General features: G+C 36.7%; 1 long non-coding RNA gene across 1 annotated transcript in view; it reads right to left on the bottom strand.

Annotated features, from left to right (window-relative positions):
- The window catches only part of LOC131518643 (uncharacterized), a 139,718-nt gene extending 117,651 nt beyond the window's left edge, over window positions 1–22,067 (bottom strand). Inside the window, exon 1 of the long non-coding RNA XR_009265219.1 lies at window positions 22,040–22,067. This is a non-coding gene — a long non-coding RNA (uncharacterized LOC131518643). The remainder of the gene's footprint in view (window positions 1–22,039) is intronic.
- Window positions 22,068–22,538: the final 471 nt, after the last annotated feature.

The following is a 22,538-nucleotide window of genomic DNA, read 5'->3' as shown; positions in this document are numbered from 1 at the left end:
GATCTCCTTGAACTCCTTTTCTGAGCTCTTTATTAAGTACTTAGTTATCTGAACATCACTAGAGATTACTAGTTGAGATGCAGTCTAATAGGGAGGTGAGACCTTAGGGTAGCAGGGTTTAAAGTATGAAAATAGGCTTCTTTCAGGGTAAGACTGGGAAATCGGTGTTTCTGTCTTTTCCATATTTGCTGAGTCCTGAGATAATAGATAATTAAGATTCTTGTTGTTGTTGTTGAAGTTGTTGTTACAGTCCCTTGGGATCTGGGAATGTAACCCTGTGGGTCACCAGAGCTAGGCAACCATAGAATGTGCTCTTTGGTTCATGGCCACAATATCTGAGGTACCTGAGAATGCACAAAATCTTCCCAGGGAGATGCCAGCAACCTGGAGTATAGCAGGTGGATAACACAGTTACTGCACAAATGAGCATCCCCAGTTTCCAGAGATTTGACTCAGCTCCTTGATGTGTGTTATGTCAGTAGTCTCAACTTCAGCCTCCAGCTTTTAAGATCTGCAGATCAGCTTCTCTCAGGAAAATACTGGGAATGAGAAATTCTGTTTACTAACTTTTCACTGAGTCATGAGGGCATAGTCTGTTTCTTTGCTTTCTTCCATCCCTTTGAACCTATGAACCAAGCCCTACTGGAATCCAGAGCTAGACTATCAAGGGATGTGTCTCCTGGGAAGCAGCCGCAAATACTGGGATGCAAGATGTGTGCACAAGGTTTTTTTTCTGTAAGATACTGGCAGCCTGGAATAGGACAGAGGGATAACAAACAAATACATCTCTTAGCCTCCCCAATCACTGAAGAGAATTGTTGTTGGTTTCTATATTTGTGTTAAGTCTTGTGTCTGACTCCCAGGCTGCATTTTTTTAGATATACAGTAGGTTGAGGGTAATTTGAAAAGGCTTCCTCAAGAATCCTTCCCTTACCACCCAGTTCTAGGTGACTCCACTATTTTTAAATCTCATTATTTTATTTCCACAGTGATTATTAAGCCTTACATTGTTCTTTTGCCTCCATCTGGGCATACTCATTATTTTACAAGTTCCTTTTGCAAGCAAGTGTCCTGCTTCTAATTATGTGTGTTTTGTGATGTATAATTTAGGAATTGTTATTTGACTATGATTTAGAGTTTTATAAAGATCATAAAAATACTGTAAGTACTGCACCTTTAATCTTATCATGACTCTTGAGAGAATTCTTCAGTATCAATTGCAATTTCTCAAAATGCTTTATCTCAGGAATCAAGGTAATTCTAATACTGAAGAAACTTCCTGCAGTACAGTTCTTGTATTCTGGATGTGCTAAAAACCCAGTTTATTCTATCAAAAGCTAATAACATTTGTGGTCTCCCCATATAGTGAAAACACAGGAACTAAAAGTCCTAATCCATCACATTCAATCTCTGGTCCTTGCACAATTTTAACTTGAAATTTTTATGAAGTACTTTTACCCTATTACTTAGAGATTGTTTCAAATCATTCAATCAATAAATACTGACAAAGAATGGAAACTGGAGCTAATATTTGGTATCTTGGTATTCTTGGTATTCTAACTAGATAGGGTTTGAATGTTACTTGAGTAAATCCATCTCTGAAAAGTTTCTCTGAGGTTCCTGATAATGGAAATGGGTGTAATTACACGGAAGTAAAACTAAATTTCCCTAATCAGTATATTCAGTGGAATTTGACCCAAAGCAATCAGCATTCCAGATAAGGCTGTAAAGCCTCTTTATAATGATTAATAGACAAAATCAGAATGAATACCTGCTGCTAATTCTTCACACTCAATCATGGAAAGTTAATCAACATGTTGTGACTAGAAGGTACATGGAGCTTGGTACTAAGAATCATCATGTGTCAGTATAAAGGATATAAATAAAGCAATTTTAACCCAAATAGAATAATAATAGCAAGAAAAATGTAAATGGAAAAGATGCATGGGGGCTTGACAAAAATGATTATTTATCCAACTGGGATATAAAGAGTGCTATAACACTACAGTGAATGATTGTGGACTATATGGACAGAATATGAGTCAAAATTTTTTTAGTTACATAGCTTCCATATGACAAAGGAGAATGGAGTTATTTTTAATTTCTTCATATGCAAAATACAATTGTTAAAGTACATCTAATGGGATTGTTTTAGAGAATGAGCACCTTTCCGGGCACCTGGGTGGCTCAAACTGTTAAGCGACCAACTTCAGATCAGATCATGATCAGGTTTGTGATTTCAAGTCCCGTATCAGGCAATGTTTTGATAACTCAGACCCTGGAGGCTGTTTCAGATTCTGTCTCCCTCTCTCTCTGTCCCCCACCCCCCCCCCCGTCGCTCACTCTCTCTCTCTCTCTCTCTCTCTCTCTCAAAAAAAAAAAAATATAAAGTATTAAAATAAAAGAATAAGCATCTTTCTAAGAAGTATTCAGTAATCATGTAGTGTCAATATGTACTGGGTAAACACAGCTTTCCCACTAAAACCAGGTGCAACACAGTATTACCACTTATCAGGATTTTGATGTATTTAACATCATTCTCAGGTAAATTCCCAAACTCAATACTTATTACCATGCAATGTGATTTTTGAAAATAAATGAAATAAATAATGAAGAAATAAATGAAGTAGTACTTTTAGCTGATGGAATTATTTTTTCCAATTTTTAATTTGTTTGTATTTCATTATATGTTAATTCCAGTGTAGTTAACATACTGTATTATATTAGTGTTCACTGTATGACGTAGTGATGCAACTGTTCTGTGTACTACACAGTGCTCACCAACATAAGTGTACTCTTAATCACTTTCACCCTTTCATCCTTTCCCACACCCACCTCCCTTCTGGTAACCATCAGTTTCTTCTTTATAGCTAAACATATGTTGGTGGGTATGTCCCTTTTATCCTGTGTTTGTTTTGTTTCAGAAATTCCACATGGGACTGAAATAGTATGGTATTTCCTTTCTCTGACTGTCATATTTCACTTAGTATTATATTCTCTAGATCCACCAATGTTATAAAAAGAAAGCTTTTATTCTTTTTATGAAAAAATAATATTCCATTGTATATGCATTCCATTCTTCCCTTATCCTGTAGCAGGATTTGCACACAGAGTAGTGACACCATGGTTTTTCTTTCCAGGAAGCAACTTTTGTTCTGTTTTTTGTTTTTTTTTCAACACACTCAGTTTGGTTTCTACCCAAGGAACTCAGGCCCAAAACCACATGACATAGTGTTTTATATATTTTCTACTTTTTTGTTTCCCATATATGGTAACACACAAATATGCAGTCTGATTAAGTGGTTTCACATTACAAGGTTGTGAGGGATGTCATGTACACATATAGCCAGGTGGCCTTGAGTTGTTTTTTTTTGTTTTTTTTTTTTCATTTCTTAGAGAGGGGACCCTACTGCAATCCATTTATCTATTGATGGATTTGGACTGCTCCCACAATTCGGCTATTGTAATTAATTCTGCAATAAACATAGGCATGCATATATCCTCCTAAATTAATTATTTTGTATTCTTTGTGTAAATACCCAGTAGTGCAACCACTGGATAGCTTTTAATGTTTTGAAGAACCTCCATACTCTCTTCCACAGGTGCCGAACCAGTTTGCATCCTACCAGCACTAGCACAAGGGTTTCTTTTTCTCCACATGCTAGCCAACACTTGTTTCTTGTGTTTTCCATTTTATCCATTGTGGCAGATATGAGGTGATATCTCATTTTAGTTTTTATTTGCATTTCCCTCACGATGAGAGATGTGGAGAATCTTTTGATATGTCTCTGGATATCTTTTGATATGACACCTGGATGTCTTCTTTGGAGAAATGCCTGTTCTTGTTTTCTGCCCGTTTTTTAATTGCATTGCTAGAATTTATGGTGTTGTGTTGTACAAGTTCTTTATATACTTTAGAAAATAACCGTTCATCAGATATGGCATTTGCAAATATCTCTTCCTATTCAGTAGGTTGCCTTTTAGTATTGTTGGTTGTTTTCTTTGCTGTGGAAGAATATTTCATTTTGATGAAGTCCCAATAGTTTATATTTTCTTTGTTCCTCTTACCTAGGGGGGCATATCTAGAAACCTGTTGTTACAGCCAATGACAAAGACATTACTTCCTGTTCTCTAATTCAGGATTTTATGGTTTTACTTGTCATATTTAGGTCGTTAGTACATCTTAAATTTATGTTTATGTATGGAGTAAGAAAGTAATCCAGTTTCATTCCTTTGCATGCAACTGTCCAGTGTTCCCAATATCATTTTTTTTTTTTTTTTAAATTTTTTTTTTTCAACGTTTTTTTTTTATTTATTTTTGGGACAGAGAGAGACAGAGCATGAACGGGGGAGGGGCAGAGAAAGAGGGAGACACAGAATCGGAAACAGGCTCCAGGCTCCGAGCCATCAGCCCAGAGCCTGACGCGGGGCTCGAACTCACGGACCGCGAGATCGTGACCTGGCTGAAGTCGGACGCTTAACTGACTGCGCCACCCAGGCGCCCCTCCAATATCATTTGTTGAAGGGACTTTCCTTTTCCCATTGCCTTTTTTGTCTCTTTCATTGAAGATTAATCAACTATACAATCATGGATTTATTTCTGAGCTTTCTACACTTTCACATCGATTTATGTGTCTATTTTGTTACAGTACCATACTGTTTTGATTACTATAGCTTTGTAATATAATCTGATTTCATCAATTGTGACACATTTAGTATTGTTTATCTTTTTCAATATTGACGTGGCTATTCTGGGTCTTTTGTGGTTCCATACAAATTTCAGAATATTTTGTTTTAGTTCTGTGAATGTTGTTGCTATATTGACAGGGATTGCTTACATCTGTAGAGGAGTTTGTGTAGTGTAGAGATTTGAACAATATTTATTCTTTCTCTTTTCTTAATTAATTTTTAATTTACATCCAGGTTAATTAGCATATAGTGAAATAATGATTTCAGTAATAGACTCCAGTGATTCCTCCCCTATGTATAACACCCTGTGCTCATTCCAACAAGTGTCTTTCTTAATGCCCCTAACTGATTTAGCGCATCCCCCACCTACAATCCCTCCAGCAACTTTCAGTTTGTTCCTCTGTATTTGTCTCTTATGTTTTGTCCCCCTCCTTGTTTTTATATTATTTTTGCTTACCTTCCTTTATGTTCATCTGATTTGTATCTTGAATTCCACTTATGAGTGAAGTCTTGTGATATTTGTTTTTCTCTGACTAATTTTCCTTAGCATAATACACCCTAGTTCCATCCATGTTGTTGCACATGACAAGCTTTCATTCTTTTTGATTTCAGTGCAATACTCCATTGTGTGTGTATATATGTATATATATATATATATATATATATATATATATATATATATATATTTACCCATTCATCTTTTGATGGACATTTGGGCTCTTTCCATATTTAGGCTATTATCTATAGCAGTGCTGTAAATATCAGGGTGCATGTGCCCCTTTGAAGCCACACACCTGTATCCCTTGGATATATACCTAGTAGTGCAATTGCTGGGTTGTAAGGTAGCTCTATTTCTAACTTTTTGAGGAACCTCCATTCTGTTTTCCAGAGTGTCTGCACCAATTTTCATTTCCACCAGCAGTTCAAAAGAGATCTTCTTTCTATTCATCCTCACCAACATCTGTTGTTGCCTGAGTTGTTAATTTTATCCATTTTGACTGGTGTGAAGTGGTATCTCATTGTAGTTTGATGAAGAGCGATATTAAGAATATTTTTATGTGTCTTTTAGCCATCTGGATGTATTCTTTGGAACACTGTCTATTCAGGTCTTCAGCCCTGGTTATTTGGGTTTTTTTGGGTGTTGAGTTTGATAAGTTATTTGTAGATTTTGGATACTAACCCTTTATCATTTATGTCATTTACAAATATCTTCTCCAATTCTGTCAGTTGCCTTTTAGTTTTCTTGATTCTTTCACTGTGCAGAGCTTTTTTATCTTCATGTTGTCCCAATAGATCATTTTTGTTTTTATTTCCCTTGCCTCTGGAGACATGTCTGTTAACAAGTTATTGTGGCCGAAGTCAAGGAAGTTTCTGCCTGTTTTGTCCTGTAAGATTTTGGTGGTTTCCTTTCTTAAATGTAGGTTTTTCATCTATTTTGAATTAATTATTGTGTATGGTGGAATAAAGTGGTCCAGTTTCATTCTTTGGCATGTGGCTGTCCAGTTTTCCAAGTACCATTTGCTGAAGAGACTGACTTTTCCATTGGATACTCTTGGCTGCTTTGTTGAGATTAGTTGAGACCTGCCATACATTTGCAGGTCCATTTCTGGGTTCTATATTCTGTTTAACTGATCTATGTGCCTTTTTGTACCAATACCATACTGTCTTGATGATTACAAGATTGTAATACAGCTTAAAGTCTGAAATTGTGATGCCTTCAGCTTTTCTTTTCTTTTTCAAAATGGCTTTGGCTTTTTAAGGTATTTTCTGGTTCCATACTTTTTTTAAGAATAGTTTTTTATGGCTCTGTAAAGAATGTTGATGTTATTTTGATAGGGATTGCATTGAATATGTAAATTGCTTTGGGTAGTATGACATTTTAACAGTATTAATTCTTCCAATCCATGAACATGGATTTTTTTTCCATTTCTTTGTGTTTTCTTCAATTTAATTCATGAGCTTTTTATAGTTGTCAGCATGCATATCTTTTGCCTCTTTGGTTAGGTTTATATCTAAGTATCTTATGGTTTTTGGTGTAGTTGTAAATGGGATCGACTCCTTGATTTCTCTTTCTGTTGCTTAATTATTGGTGTATAGAATAGCAACTGGTTCCTCTACGTTGATTTTTATATTCTGTTACTTTGATAAATTTATGTGTCAGTTCTAACAGTTTTTTGGGTGTTTTGTTTTGTTTTGTTTTGTTTTTTGGTGCAGTTCTTTTGGTTTTCCATACAAAGTATCCTGTCATCTGTAAAAAGTGAAAATTTGACTTCCTCTTTGCCAATTTGTATTCCTTTAATTATTTTTGTTTTCTGATTGCTGAGGCTAGGACTGCCAGTACTATGTTGAACAACAGTGGTGAAAGTGTACATCACTGTTGTGTTTCTGACTTAAGAGGGTAACATCTCAGTTTTTCCCCATTGAGGATGATAGTTCTTGTGGGCCTTTCATATATGGCTTTTATGATGTTGAGGTACTTTACTTCTATCCCGACTTCCTTTAGGCTTCTTATCAAGAAACGATGCTATGTTTTGTCAAATGTTTATTCTGTATCTACTGAAAGGATTAAATGTTTCCTATCCTTTCTTTTATTAATGTGATATATCACTTTGGTTGATTTGTGAATATTGATCTGGACCTGCAGTCCAGGAATAAACTATGCTTGACCATGGTGAATAATTCTTATAATGTACTCCTGAATTAGATTTTCTAGTATCTTACTGAGAATTTTTGCAGCCAAGTTCATCAGGAATATTGGCCTATAATTATTATTTTTACTGGGGTTATTGTCTGGTTTTAGAACCAAGGTAATGTTGGCTTCATATAATCCTGACTGTCCCTGTATCTAGTTTGTTTTGCATCACAGTTATAGAAGTTTTAAAATCATCCTGAGTAGTTCTTAGGTTTTTGATCTCTGCAGCAAAGGTGTATCTGGTGTCTTCTATGCTTTTTTCAAGCCAAGCTAGTATCCTTATGACTGCTGTTAAAAATTCTTATTCAGACATATTGTTTATATCTGTTTTGAGCACGTTCCTGGCCATGATTTGACCTTTCTTTCAGAGAGAATTCCTCCATCTTGCTATATTAGCTAATATTCTGTCTTTTGCATGTTTTAAAAGCTTATTCTGCTCCTACACCTGAGGTTACTAGTACATTAAAAAGTGGTCATACACTGTTCCTGGCCTGGCACTCCAGGAAGTGTTTCTGGTATATGCTGTGTGAACTATGATGTTCATTTGGGGCTGTTCTTTCCCACTTATCAGTCCTCTGCAGAGTTCCCCTTGCTTGCAGTGGTGATGTTTTGGACCTTTAACTAGGATTTGTTGATGTGATCCTTAAAAATAAAGAAAAAAGAAAGAAAGAAAGAAAGAAAGAAAGAAAGAAAGAAAGAAAGAAAGGTATAGCCTGATCCATAAAAAGAGAAAAAAAATAGGGACAAAACAAACAAACAAACAAGTAAACCATACACCCTAAAAACAACAAAAAAAGAAAAACCAGAGAATCAAAACACTAATAAGGCTGATTTTAAGGAAAAAGAAAGGGGGAACAAAAAGGAAAAAAAAGTGGAAGAAAAGGGAAAAGGAGGGAAAAAAGAAGAATAGAAAAAGTCTGATTAAAAAAAAAAAGTAGAAAGGGAATGACAAAAATCAAATCAGACACTATGAGCCTGATTTCAAAGGAAAAAAAAAGAGATTAAAAAAAGTTGTCATTTGGTGGCTGGGTGCTAGCTGGTGGCTGTGCTGGTCTGGAAGAGAGGCCGGTTATGTTGGCTCAGGGTCACTCTTTCCTCAGCAAATTGCCACTTATTGCAGGCATCGAGGGGCAGGGTTTTATGTAGGTAAGTCTTGACTCCATTGGAGGCTGCTGTGTTGCTCTCTGAAGTCCGACCATGTTGATGTTGAGGGGAAAATGGTGCCACCCCTATCTTTCATTCTAAGACTGGGGATCTCAACCCCTGCTGTTCAGGCAGACCTCGTGGAATAGCAAGGGAAGCCAGCTTGCTCTGCCCCAAAACTCTGCTGTGTTGTTTCTTTGGTGTTTCAAAACCCAAAATCTTAAAAGACCCAGCACTTGGCACATTTCTGGGGTTCAAAACCCAAAGTCTTAATGGACCAGCAAGGTGTGCATCCGCTCCCCTCCTCCAAAGTACTCTCCACCCTAATGATGAAAGTTTTTTGCTGTCACAAAAAGGCCTTTTGTCCTTGGAGAGGCAATAAACCCTCTTCCAAAAGTACTCCAGGAAGTTGACTCTTGTCTCCCTGTGCACCCCAGAGATAACTCCACCACAGTATGTACCCCAAGACCAGGACCTTCCTCCCCAGGAGCACACACAACAGCTCGACTCCTGAGAAAGCCATGCACTTCCAAACGCTTAGAATTTGTGCTCTAAAAGCTGTTTGCAAAAAATAATTGGGACACTCAGTACTTCTCAATCCCCTGTACTTGGTCTCCAGAGAGGTCCTCAAATCTTGGATAAGCATGCAATAGATTGTATCAAGTTGATGGTTACTTAAATTTGAAACCATTCTAAAATCATTAAATTTTTACTTCTGTCCTCACATTTTATGTACATGATGTCATCTTTTACATCCTTTTTATTTTGTGAATATTTTGCCCAATTTTACAAATATAAATTATAATGCTTTCATATTATGTTGGCATTTACCAGTGAAAATTTGTTCTTTCCTTGGGTTAATTTCGTTGGGGGATCTTTGTGTCTCTTGTATCTGGATGTCTGCTTTCTTGCTGAGATTAGAAAAAATTCAGCTGTTGTTTCATCAAAGTATTTCCTACACCACCAGCACTCCCCACATACCCTTCTCCCTCTGGATTCTCTATAATGTGAATGCTACTAGGCTTCATGATGTCACTGATGATGTCACTGAATTCCCCTAACATGCTGTCATTTGTATTATTCTTTCATTCTTTCTGTTGTACAGTTTGGTTGCTTTTTATTACTATCTCTTTCAGGTTGTTGATCCATTCTCTCCCTCTCTCTCTCCCTTTCTCTCTCTTTCTCTCTCTCTCTCAGCTAGTGGAGAATCAAAAAAGAGTGGAGAATCTCAGTTAGGTATTCAACAAGGAGACATATCTTTGTTGAATGTCTAACTGAGATTCTCCACTCTTTTTTGAAGTCCAATGTGTGACCATTACTTTGGATTCTTTATCAAGCATATTGTTCATCACTGTTTTAGGTAGCTAATATGATATGTTTTGCTTCTGATCATTTATTTGGGACATGTTACTCTTTCTCCTCATTTTGTAACTCTGTGTTTATTTCTATGCTTTAGGAAAGTCAGGCATGTCTCCTGATCTTGCAAGTTGTGCCATTATGATGAAGAGACCTTGTGGTGCACTTTAGTGTTCCATAATGAGGTGTTTCAGAGGTGTCTCTTGTACGTGCTATGCACCCAACTTAGCTACAGGTGAGTGTCTGTGTTTTGGTCCATTTGGTCCACTTTGTCTGGTATGGTGCAGCAAGCCAGGTTTCTTCCCTGTTCTTTTTTTTTTATTATTATTTTTTATTTTTTTAACGTTTATTTATTTTTGAGACAGAGAGAGACAGAGCATGAATGGGGGAGGGTCAGAGAGAGGGAGACACAGAATCCGAAACAGGCTCCAGGCTCTGAGCTGCCAGCACAGAGCCCGACGCGGGACTCGAACTCACAGACTGCGAGATCATGACCTGAGCCGAAGTCGGCCGCTCAACTGACTGAGCCACCCAGGCGCCCCTCTTCCCTGTTCTATTAAGGAGACAGTCTGGGGCTGCTGCAGGCTTGTACAGGGTGATGTTAAGAGTCAGACCCGATGAATGCCTTCAAGCCATCTACTAGAACTGTAGTCATGCTAGCCTCAGGGCTCTGTACCTGTGCTGTCTCCTGGGAAATTTTCACTGGTGGGCTGGGCCTGTCATCAGACAGAAGGCTACCCCTAATCTGTCTGTTGATGCTGTAGTCATAGTGAATTTCAGGGTTCCCCACATCCCGTGCTGCCTTCTGAGAGGTTTTTGTTGTTGAGCAGGCATGCAGCCTGACTAGATGCCTGTCCCTCATCTGTCTTCTGGAGCTCCAGTTGCCTTGATTGGCAGGAAATTCTTTGCCCTGCCAGCTAGAACTTTTGTCTGGTGGGACTCCAAGCACACTGGGGCTTATTTTCTTCTCTCCCCAGGACAGGAATCACTTTGTAGTGGCACTGGTACCTGCCAATGTTGCTTTCAGTGTGTTTTGGGGTTAGAGTTTCTTTGGAGGGATGTTATTAAGTGGGGCAGGTTGGATGGGGTGAATAAAGAGAAAATTAATTGGGTGGGGCATGTGTTGTAGCAAGATAGGTGGGGAATGTTCATATTTTTTCCCACAAGTGTATGGCTATCTAAGCTGAAGGGAAAGGGAGATAAATGTAACCCATCAGGTCTTTTCTTCTTGAAGAAATCTTCTAAAACTTCCTGCATCTCCAGTACATATTCTGAGATTAGTAAATAAATCTCCTTATGAATACCCCAGACTCTTATCCAACTGCTACTTCGATGTGATATGTTGGGGGTGTTATTTGTTATATTGTCTCCTTAAGGGCAGGGACTCAGTTTCCTATTGCCCTCCAACTCACCCAGAGTGACACCAACTGAGTTTTAAGGTGCCTAGAGTTAATCTCTGCTGACTGTTAAAACCCACAAAGTTAAGTCCCACTGGTTTTCCAAGCAAAGTGTGATGAGGACTTATCTTTCCAGTGTCAGCCCCCATGACTGGGGTACATGGTGTGGGGTCCGATCCTTTCACTTCTCCATGCTTGTAGTGCCCCCCTCCCCACATTTATCTTTAGTCTAGCAAAAGTTTTGGCTCCCAATCATATCTCCACATGTCTTTTTTTTTTTTTTTGTGGCTTTTCTCTATGATTAACTCTGGAATATACCAGTTTTTCATTATTATTATTATTATTATTATTATTATTTTAGTTAGGTGCAGTGATGTGGCTGTTATCTCAGTGTGCCCATGGAATGATGTGAGCTTAAGATCCTCCAACTGTGCTATCTTCCCAGACTTCTGGACCTAGAGAGCCTAAAACCTTTATATCCTTTTTTGTTGTTGTTGTCAATGAATTTGATCCTTTTTAAAACATTTTATTTAAAAATACACCAGTCCATGAAGCAACAAAGAAAATTTTATATTTTATCAAATATTCCACTGACCTCTGTCTATCAACCCTCAGTTTGTTCTCCACAGTTAATAGTCTCTTATGAGAGGCTTATGCATGTTTTCCACTCTCTCTCTTTTCTTCCCCTTTCTCATATAGTCATCTGTTTGTTTCTTAAATTCCACACATGAAAATCATACAGTATTTGTATTTTTCTGTTTATTTCGCTTAGCATGATACACTTATTCTACATCCATGTCATTGCGAAGAGCACAAATTCATTCTTTTTGATGGCTGAACAATATTCCGTTATATATAATAACATCTCCTCTATCCATTCATTATTTTATGGATATTGGATAGTTTGGCTATTGTTGATAATACAGCTATAAACATCAGGGTTCATGTACCCCTTTGAATCTTTTTTTTTTTCTGTATTCTTCGGGTAAATACCTAGTAGTGCAATTGCAGGATACATTTTCCCATTCCATAGGCTGCCTTTTAGTTTTCTTGATTGTTTCCTTCTCTGTGAAGAAGGTTTTTATCTCAATGGAATCTCAATGGTTAGTGTTGGCTTCTGGTTCCCTTGCCTTCAGCAATGTATCTAGTAAGAAGTTTCTAGGGCTGATGTCAAAGACGTTACTGCCTGTATTCTCCTCAAGGATTTTGATGGTTTCCTGCCTCACATTTATGTCTCTCTTCCATTTTGAATTAATTTTTGTGTTTGGTGCAAGAGGGTGGCCCAGTTTCATTCTTCTGCATGTCACCATCCAGTTCTTCTAACACCATTTGCTGAACAGAGTGTCTTTTATATATTGGATATTCTTTCGTGATTTGTTGAAAATTACTTGACCATACAGTTGTGGGTATATTTATGGGTCTTCTATTCTGTTCCATTGCTTTGTGTGCCTGTTTTTGTGCCAGTAGCGTATTTTCTTGATAACTACATTTTTGTAGTATAACTTGGAATCCATAATTGTAATGCCTCCAGTTTTGTTTTCCTTTTTTCAAAGATTCCAAAACCAGACAAAGAACCTATTAAAAAGGGGAATTATAGGCCAATATCCCTGGTGAACATGGATGCAAAATTCTCATCAAGATACTAGCAATTTAATTCAACAGTAGATAAAAGAATTATTCAACATAACTAAGTGGGGTTTTTTACTGGGACGCAGGCCTAGTTAAATATTCACAAATCAATCAATGTGATAAACCATATTAAAAAAAGGATAATAAAAATATGATCCTGTCAATAGATGTAGAAAAAGCATTTTCTTGATAAAATGCAAACTTTCTTGATAAAAATCGTCAACAAGATAGGGATATATGGAACATAGTTCAGCATCATAAAGGTCATATAAGAAAGACCCACTGTTAATAACATCTTTAATGGGGAAAAACTGAGATCCTTTTTCCTATGGTCAGGAAGAAGACAAGGATGCCCACCCTCACGACTACTATTTCATATCACACTGAAAGTCTTAGCCTCAGCAATCAGGCACAACAAAAGGAAATAAGGAGCATCCAATTCAGTAAGGAAGAAGTCAAAACTTCACTGGTGCAGATGACATGATACTCTATGTAGAAAACCCAAAAGACTCCACCAAGAAATTCTCAGAACTAATACTAACTAATACTCAGAATTCAGAAATGCCATAAGATATAAAATCAAGTGCAGAAACCTGTTGCTGTTACATTCCTATGCACCTATAATGAAGCAGCAGAAAAAGATCAGAGAATAAATCCCATTTATAATTGCACCAAAACCCATAAGATACTAGGAATAAACCTAACTAAAGTGGTAAAAGAACTATACACAAAAAACTATAGAGGATATATGAAAGAAATTGAAGAAGACACAAAGAAATAGAAAAGCATTCCATGCTCATAGATTGGAAGAATAAACATTGTTAACATGTCTATACTACCCAAGATATCTACTCATATAATGCAATCCTCACCAACGTACCATCAGCATTCTTTGCAGAGCAAGATCAAACAGTCCTAATATTAGAATGGAACCACAAAAAATTCCAAATACTAAAATAAACCTCCTGCCCCTTTTACTCTCTCTTCTTCTAGGACTCCTATCACAGATTTTGTTACACTTTATGGAGTCATGAGTTTGCTAAGTCTGCCTTTTGATACAATGCCTTTCTCTCCATCTTCTTTTCAGAATCATTATTTTCCATAATTTAATCCTCTATATCATTATTTTTTTTTCTGTTTCATCCATCCTTGCTGTCATGGCATCTAGTCAGGTTTGTATCTTGGTTATAGCATTTTTAATTCAAGGCTCACCAGTTTTTAGTTCTTTTATCTCTGCAGTGAGGGATTCTTTAGTTGCTTTCTATGCTTTTTCCCAAGCCCAGTTCATATCCTTATAATGTTTTTTTTTTAATTCTGTTTCAGAGATCTCCTGTCTTTCTTTTGGGGGTGAATTCCTCCATCTTGTCATTTTGTCTAGTTCACTTTGTGTGTGTGTGTGTGTGTGTGTGTGTGTGTGTGTGTGTGATTGTTAGGAAAGTCTGTTTTTCCTGTTCCTGAGAGTAATGCCTAAACTAAGAAGAGGTCCATAAAAAAGGGGAGCTCCTATATGTACTCTGCTGTTGTGTTTTTGGTTGTTTATACCCTCACTTCAGTTCTCTGAAGAGTTTCTCCTTGCCTGCAGTGGGGGGTGTTAGGACATTGTACACTTTGTGGTAAGTTTTTTTTTTTTATTTTTTATTTTATTTTTTTTATTTTTGAGACAGAGAGAGACAGAGCATGAACGGGGGAGGGTCAGAGAGAGGGAGACACAGAATCGGAAGCAGGCTCCAGGCTTTGAGCCATCAATCCAGAGCCTGACGCGGGGCTCGAACTCACGGACTGCGAGATCGTGACCTGAGCTGAAGTCGGACGCTTAACCGACTGAGCCACCCAGGCGCCCCGGTAAGTTTTAACATTATGTGTCTTTTGGTATGCTTGTGAAATAAACCAGATCAACATAAAATAAAATAAAATAAAATAAAATAAAATAAAATAAAATAATAAAATAAAACAAAACAATAAAAAATAAGCTAGATCCTATGTCCCCGAGTGCTGAAGCTTTGGAGCAGTCTATGATAAGTGGACTTGGGGACAGAGGTTTTTTGCTGGTCTTTTGGGCAAGTGTCCTGCTGCACTGATTCTCAGGTTAACTGGTCTAGTGAACATGTAGTTTCAGGGTACAGGGTGGCTGCTACAGAATGGCACTCTTGTGGGATCCCTGCCTTCACTTTGTCTGTGTCTGAGTTGCCTACCTGCAAGGGGGGACAGAACTCCTGTGTTTTATCTCAGGTACGTTTCTGGTTTCAAAACCAAATTTTATGAACCCACACAGCACAGACTTACACAGCTCTTCTGGGGTAAAGGGTCTCACTGTGCTTTTGCAATTTTCTCGTTTATCCCAGAAAAGTAGTTGTATGATAAAACTCAGAAAACGGTCAACACAAAGATTTGTTGCCCTCAGCAGGGCAACACGTTGACACCACCAGTCCTTTTGACCCGGAGAGGCTGTGCCACCACTCCCAAATGCACTCCAAAAAGAGGAAGTGCTTTCACCTATGTGACCCTGGTGATCCTCACACCTGGCTGCCCAATCCCATGTCTTCACTCTCCTTCCTAACAGGAACACCACTAAGCCCACCAGCCATGACCCCAGTCAATGGAGTGTTTTTCTAAAACTTCAGACTTGTGTTTGCTGCTTATAATGACTTGCAAGAGTCAGCCCCTTTTTCCAATCAGTGCATTACAGGAAGAATTTTCCTGATGTAATCCTCTGTCTGCTGCTTCACTCTTTCTGCTTCTCTCTCTCTCTTGCTTGCTAGCTCACTCTTCTCTCTGTAATCAAGGCTCTTTCCCTTTTGCAGCACTCACTGTTCTTTTCTCTCCCATATTAAAATTCTGTAGTTCCTACCTACCATGATATGGTCATGTTTCTACTTGGAGATGTGCAGTTTTGTTCTCTCAGTCTTCAGATCTATTTCTTGATTGTTCATAATGATTTGTTATTTATCTCACTGTGTTTGAAGGCTGAAGCAAACTTAGAGAAGTCTCCTTACTCTTCCACCATTTACTCCTCTCTCATTCTCTTATTTTTTTTTTAAATTTTTTTTTCAACGTTTATTTATTTTTGGGACAGAGAGAGACAGAGCATGAACGGGGGAAGGGGCAGAGAGAGAGGGAGACACAGAATTGGAAACAGGCTCCAGGCTCTGAGCCATCAGCCCAGAGCCCGACGCGGGGCTCGAACTCACGGACCGCGAGATCGTGACCTGGCTGAAGTCGGACGCTTAACCGACTGCGCCACCCAGGCGCCCCTCATTCTCTTATTTTTTTTTTTAAATTTTTTTTTTTTCAACGTTTTTTATTTATTTTTGGGACAGAGAGAGACAGAGCATGAACGGGGGAGGGTCAGAGAGAGAGGGAGACACAGAATCGGAAACAGGCTCCAGGCTCCGAGCCGTCAGCCCAGAGCCTGACGCGGGGCTCGAACTCACAGACCGCGAGATCGTGACCTGGCTGAAGTCGGACGCTTAACCGACTGCGCCACCCAGGCGCCCCTCTCTTATTTTTAATTAAAGCAGAATTTCAGGCATTCCAGTACGATGAGATTGTATTGTGTCTTGTGCAACTGGAATAGGTAGTTTGGCAAATTACTTTTGTCATGAATGTCCCCTTTGCTCTAAATTATCCATTCTCTAAACCTTATTCTACAAGAAAGTTTAATGTTAGTGGAAAGATGCCTCAATATGATAGATGTCTATTCTCCTTAACATTTATCAATACCATCTATGTAAAGTTACCAGGAAAACACCTGTGATTGAATGAGTTGGTATGTTACTCAATGCAATAATGTAAAGTATACATTGTAGAGAATTGTGGAGTGTCTGAATAAGGAGGAAATGAAGATAACAGGAATGAGAATATTCTTACTTAGTTATTACTGTTATGAGCTACATTTATTATTATTATTATTAATTATTTTGTAACAAGAATGAGAAAGTTTTTACTTCATCATTACTGAAATGAGCTACATGGAGAAGGCATGTCAAGCTCATTTTCCCCTCCTTAGTTCTTCAAAGTCCCTCAAATAGCTAAGGATCTTTTTCCTACTGTTAACTTGAAGGTGAAACATGTCTGTATTTTGGCTTGTCATGATCCTTTCTGAGCCAGCAGGCATCTTGTGATATGCAATCGGATTTCCACTAATATGTATTTTCTACTGCAGGCAGCATCCCAGGGGAGTTCTTTTGCATGAACCATATTCTAGCCTTCAGAAAACAAGAGATCTTCACTCAGAAAGGCCCTAAGTGCACATGTCATGCAATGCCGCACTCCTCCATCACACTACAGAGTAACTACTGGCCCTTCTCTCACTTTCAATATCCAAGAAAGAAGGAAGCGTAGGTCCACTGAGTTTTTTACATTTCTCAAGGCAGATCGACCTCTTAACTTTTTCCCATATGTTTTAAGTGAGATGCAGGCAACCATACTATCCCCTCAATTTTCTGGGACAATAACTTCCATGCCCATGAGCAGTTAGATTCATGTAACTAGATTTAGTCCACCTCTTCTAAAATAACCTATGACATGGGGCACCTGGTTGCCTCAGTCAGTTAAGTGTCCAACTCTTGGTTTCAGCTCAGGTCATGATCTGTGAGTTTGTGAGTTCGAGCCCCACATCAGGTCCATGCTGCTGGTGTAGAACTTGCTTGGGATCTCCTTTCGCTCCGTCTCTCCTTTACTCTCCCCCCATTCACTCTCTCTGTTTCAATATATATGTATATATAATAAATTAAATAACCTTTGACAATAAGATTGCTATTCTTTTGGAGTATTTTACTAAATTCTATTTTTTGCTGAACATTTTCATTTTAACATTTCTTTACTTATATGTTAAATATTTAAATAACATTTAAATATAATAAACCCAAAAAATCTGTTTGTGGTAGAAAGAAAATGTATCTCAGTTCAGCCTGTCATGTTGCTTCAGCTAATTGCCTCTACCTAATTTAAAACCATTCTGTCCCAACATCATCTGAGCCCCATAGGTCTTCTACTCTCTCACCCAGGCCCACTCTTTCTGCATTTTGAATGTTGCCTTGAATTGAATATTTCCAGCTGTGCATGTGGAAATGCCCATTTTTTATGCATCACTTTCTCAGTGAGAGTTTTCCTGATGACAAGATTGAAGTGAACCCACTCACTATCATTCTATATCTGAATACATTTAACCTTTCCCACACACTATTTTGAAATTAGTAACTATTTGTCAGTGTTTATCTGTTTGTCAGTACCAGATACATAGTTACAGTTACAGATAGACAATTTACAGTGTTGTAGTTAATGGATATCTAAAACACATATGCAATACCTAATAGGCATTTGTTGAGTAGACGAATAAATAATACTGTTATACCAAATTAAGTTGGAGATGAGGTCATTTAAACTTCAAAACAGCATAGAGGTGAAAAGGTAAAGAAACAAGTGGCTGGAAGTCATATTCACTTGAAGATATTTTTGTAGTAAAGAGTACATAGGCCAGGTTGATAAATCTCTTATCAAAGTCATCATGCTCTTCTAGGTTTAGGCAAAATTAAAAAGGTATGGGCTCCAGCCAATTTTCTGATGATGCAGAATAGACTCCATGTCCTCTTCCATGTCAAAACATTAATGAAGGAGAAATCATACCCATCAGGGAACACCTGAGTTTTAACTTTCTTTCACCAATTGCACAAGTAAGATACTTGCTTTTGCTTTTGTATTTATGTTCTATGAACTTGAATTGTCATCAAGTAAATTCAACAGCATGTAATTCAAATCAAATAATTCCTGTCTATTAGCAAATGGACATATTGGGAACTGGAATAATAAAAAATGTATAAATTATGACACCAAAATGATTTTTAGATTTTTTTTTAGATTTATTTGATGGAAGAAGTACATACTTCTAGTCATTCTAAAATAAAATATTTACATATTATATAACTATATATATAAAACTGTATATAACTATATATATATATAACTATGTATATAACTATGTGTATAACTATATATATAATTATATATATAACTATATATATATATAACACTATATATATAACTATACATATAACTATATATATATGTATATATATGTAACTATAAACTACATATATAAATTCTCAAATTTTCAAAATAGAGCAACTCTTCCTCAGTCACAAAGAACATCTTCTTCCTGGCTTTTAATATTACTTAGTGGCAGAATGGTGAGTGGATGTCCATGTTGACCGTTGTAGAGGGGGCCAGGACAAAAGGATGGCCTGAGGGGCTTTGTGAAGAACTTTCTATAGGTTTACATGTGAGACAGGTTGGTCACATTATAAAAGGACACCCTTCCGGCTTCATAGTCCAGGAAGATGCCAGTTATATCAGGAGATTCCTCAAGGTGGAGTATTATCTGTGGATTTGCAAGTGCTTGGTAGTTATTACTTCCATTCAAGCATAGTGTCCAGAACCCAGTCTCTGGGGACACCATGATTTCTCCTCATCTGCAAACAGAATCCTCACAAATGCCTATAGTCCTTTTTATTTTCTTTTTCACACACAATTTCCAATAGTGTCTACCTTTGAAAAAAAATTTGTTCACCCAATACACAGACCTGGTTATCAAACCGCTGCCTACATTTGGGTACTTCCTGAAAGATTTCACTTCCTTTCACACTTTTCTTGTCTTCAGCAATTTGGAGATTTGAAAGATCTCTGTCTGGATCCAAGGTAACATTTTACATGGAAAAACAGGTTGTCAGTCTTGGCTATGATCAATGATCATCAACAATAATTAACATAATATACAAGAGTCCTTTCTCTATCTAGGATCTTTCTTTAGCTTTCTTCAAATGAAGTGGCTCCTTTCCCTCATCTCATACTATTTATATCACCTCAATTTACTAACTCACACAGTTGAGAACTCAATAATTAGTGTTTATTAAGAATAGAAAAAAATAGTATCTAAACATGCAGATATTTTCTATTCAAAATGACTTATGAATATGGCCAATGTAGTATGAACACTTATTATGTGCCTCATGTTGTTTGAAGCATATTTATAAATAATTTTCATAGCAAGGCAATGGGAGATATATTTTCATTTTGTAGTTGAGACAACACAGATGAAGGGAAATTGTCCAACTATGATTACTAATATATATCAATGTTTGGATTAAAGTCCAAATCTCTGATTCAATTCATGCATTAATGAAAAACAGTTTGTGTGTTTGTGTATAATTTAAATTAAAATATAATTAAAATATTAAAATATATTTTAATTTAAAATTAATTAATTTTAAAATATAATTAAAATATAATTAAAGTAAATATAATTAAAATATAATTTAAATTATAATTTAATAATACTTATAATTTAAGTATTAAGTATTTATATGTTATATATTATATTTATAATTTTATTATAATAATTTAATAATTATAATTTACATATATGCATATATGTATATATAAAATATATTTACTTTAAATCTGAATGCTTTGACAATTTAAAATTTGCCCTAAATGACTTCATGAAGTTTAACCAGATTTTCTCAATTACTTTTCCTAAAATTGCTTTCACATGGGTACATATTTTCACGGACACAAGAATCCAAACATAAATTTTAAAATGTTGAAAGCATGTAAACACATAATCCAAAAATGATCCAGATATTCACCAAATTACATAGGATTCTGTTAATATAGGCTAAAAGTGTTGCTGTTATGAATTAAGTTCTCATAGTTGTACGTAAAACTATTTTTTTTAATTTTTTTAACGTTTATTTATTTTTGAGACAGAGAGAGACAGAGCATGAAACGGGGGAGGGTCAGAGAGAGAGAGACAGAGAGAGGGAGACACAGAATCCGAAACAGGCTCCAGGCTCTGAGCTGTCAGCACAGAGCCCAACGCGGGGCTCAAACTCACAGACCGCGAGATCATGACCTGAGCCGAAGTCGGACACTTAACCCACTGAGCCACCCAGGCGCCCCTGTAAAACTAATTTTTATTTGTATCAGCGTAACCACAAAGAAAATTCACTACTATTAATGTACTATAAAACAACTAAAGACTCTGATATGTTAGCACTGTAAATATAGAATTATGTACCCTTAAAGTCACTGCAACTCAATTGCTCAGGGACATTTTTTAAACCAATATCTAATATCTAGGCTGACTTTTTTTCAATTAGTAAATGTGCTTCTTTAGTTCTCTAATGAATGTGAATATTATGTCAAGTATATAAACTGGAGAAATCTCCTAAGAACACTTATCACATATTTCTTTATAAAAACAGTGTGTTAATACCTGACTTTTATTCTTCTCACTTTATTTTTGTAAATTAAGTGAAAACACTTTGAAATAATACAAAGCTGGAAAATGTAACCCAAATTGTTATTGTTTCTAATATTAAAAAGAGGTCATAAAGTTGACAATTTGTTAAAAGTCAAAAGGTATCTTAAAGGAGGTAGGAGTTTTTAATTTGATAAAGTAATTGATGGACCACTGATTGTGATCCATAGGCAATTACTGTCATTTTGTGTCACTAGCCTCCATCCTAACATAGAAGAGAGGCAACCTTCCTTTACCCCATTCTCTCTGAGCTACCACCTAGAATCATCCCCCAGCTCATTTCTTGTTCTGAAAAGCATTTTTAATGATGTCATTTTGGGTTACAATATTCTGCTTCCCTCTATTACTGAACCTCAGAGAGCAACAGCATTTGTGATATATAAGGAGCTGTAGCTATAAACTACTCAAAAATAAGAGTGACAAAGTGGAAGTTCTGAAGAAAAAAAAATGTGTGTGTGTGTGTGGGGGGGTGTTATGTGTGAGTTTCTGAGTGTGTTAAGTCTCCCTTGTCTGGCATCCTAATGTGCTGGATAAAAATAAGAATAACTAGACAAATACTTCACTCTCTAGCTACCTGCATAGCGGTGAGCAAATTTCAACCCTAAAATTAATATTATTAATATAATATATATTATCTATCATAATATGTATATTATGTATATATTATAACATGTATAATATGTATATATAGATATCTCTCTATCTCTCTATCTATCTATGAACCAAGATTTAACAGTGAATACAACAGGAAAGTGATGAGTGGTCAAAAGACAGCTGCACGAGTGGGGGCTAGAGGTGGCCATTTTCATTACTCACCTTCTTCTCCCTGGAGTTTTATCCTTTCTGAAAGAATGGGAGGTAGTGAGAGATTGCTTTGAAATATATTTATATTTCTTTTTTAAAAATATATTTGCATTTCTATCTTCACAGAGATATTTTACTTACCAGGTTCTTCATGAAGCTTTCCTACAATGCAAAACAGTGACAAATCCTTGCGGGAAGTTGGTTAGGAATTGTTAACTAGACTGTCTAATACTTACACATGTAAATCATTGAGGTAAGGAAAAAAGACAATGGTTGGATGTAAGTTACAGATATCAAAAATAAATAATGGTTAAAAACTTATTGGTTCTCTTTGTGTTAGCATAATTCGAAGGACCATAATGCAAATTTTTGCCCAGAAATAGCCTCTCCTGAGGAGTTTGCTTTAAGCATATGGACTCCTACATACTGTCCTCCCCAGAAAGTGTAAATATTAAGAAGCTAGCACTGAAAGCAACAGTGAGGTTTGAGCATCATTTCTGTTTCTCTGCAC

Source organism: Neofelis nebulosa, chromosome 1, assembly GCF_028018385.1.
Source record: "Neofelis nebulosa isolate mNeoNeb1 chromosome 1, mNeoNeb1.pri, whole genome shotgun sequence".
Lineage (NCBI taxonomy): Eukaryota > Metazoa > Chordata > Mammalia > Carnivora > Felidae > Neofelis > Neofelis nebulosa.
Note: the sequence above shows the minus strand (reverse complement) of the source record. Positions and strands in the feature narration are given on the sequence as shown.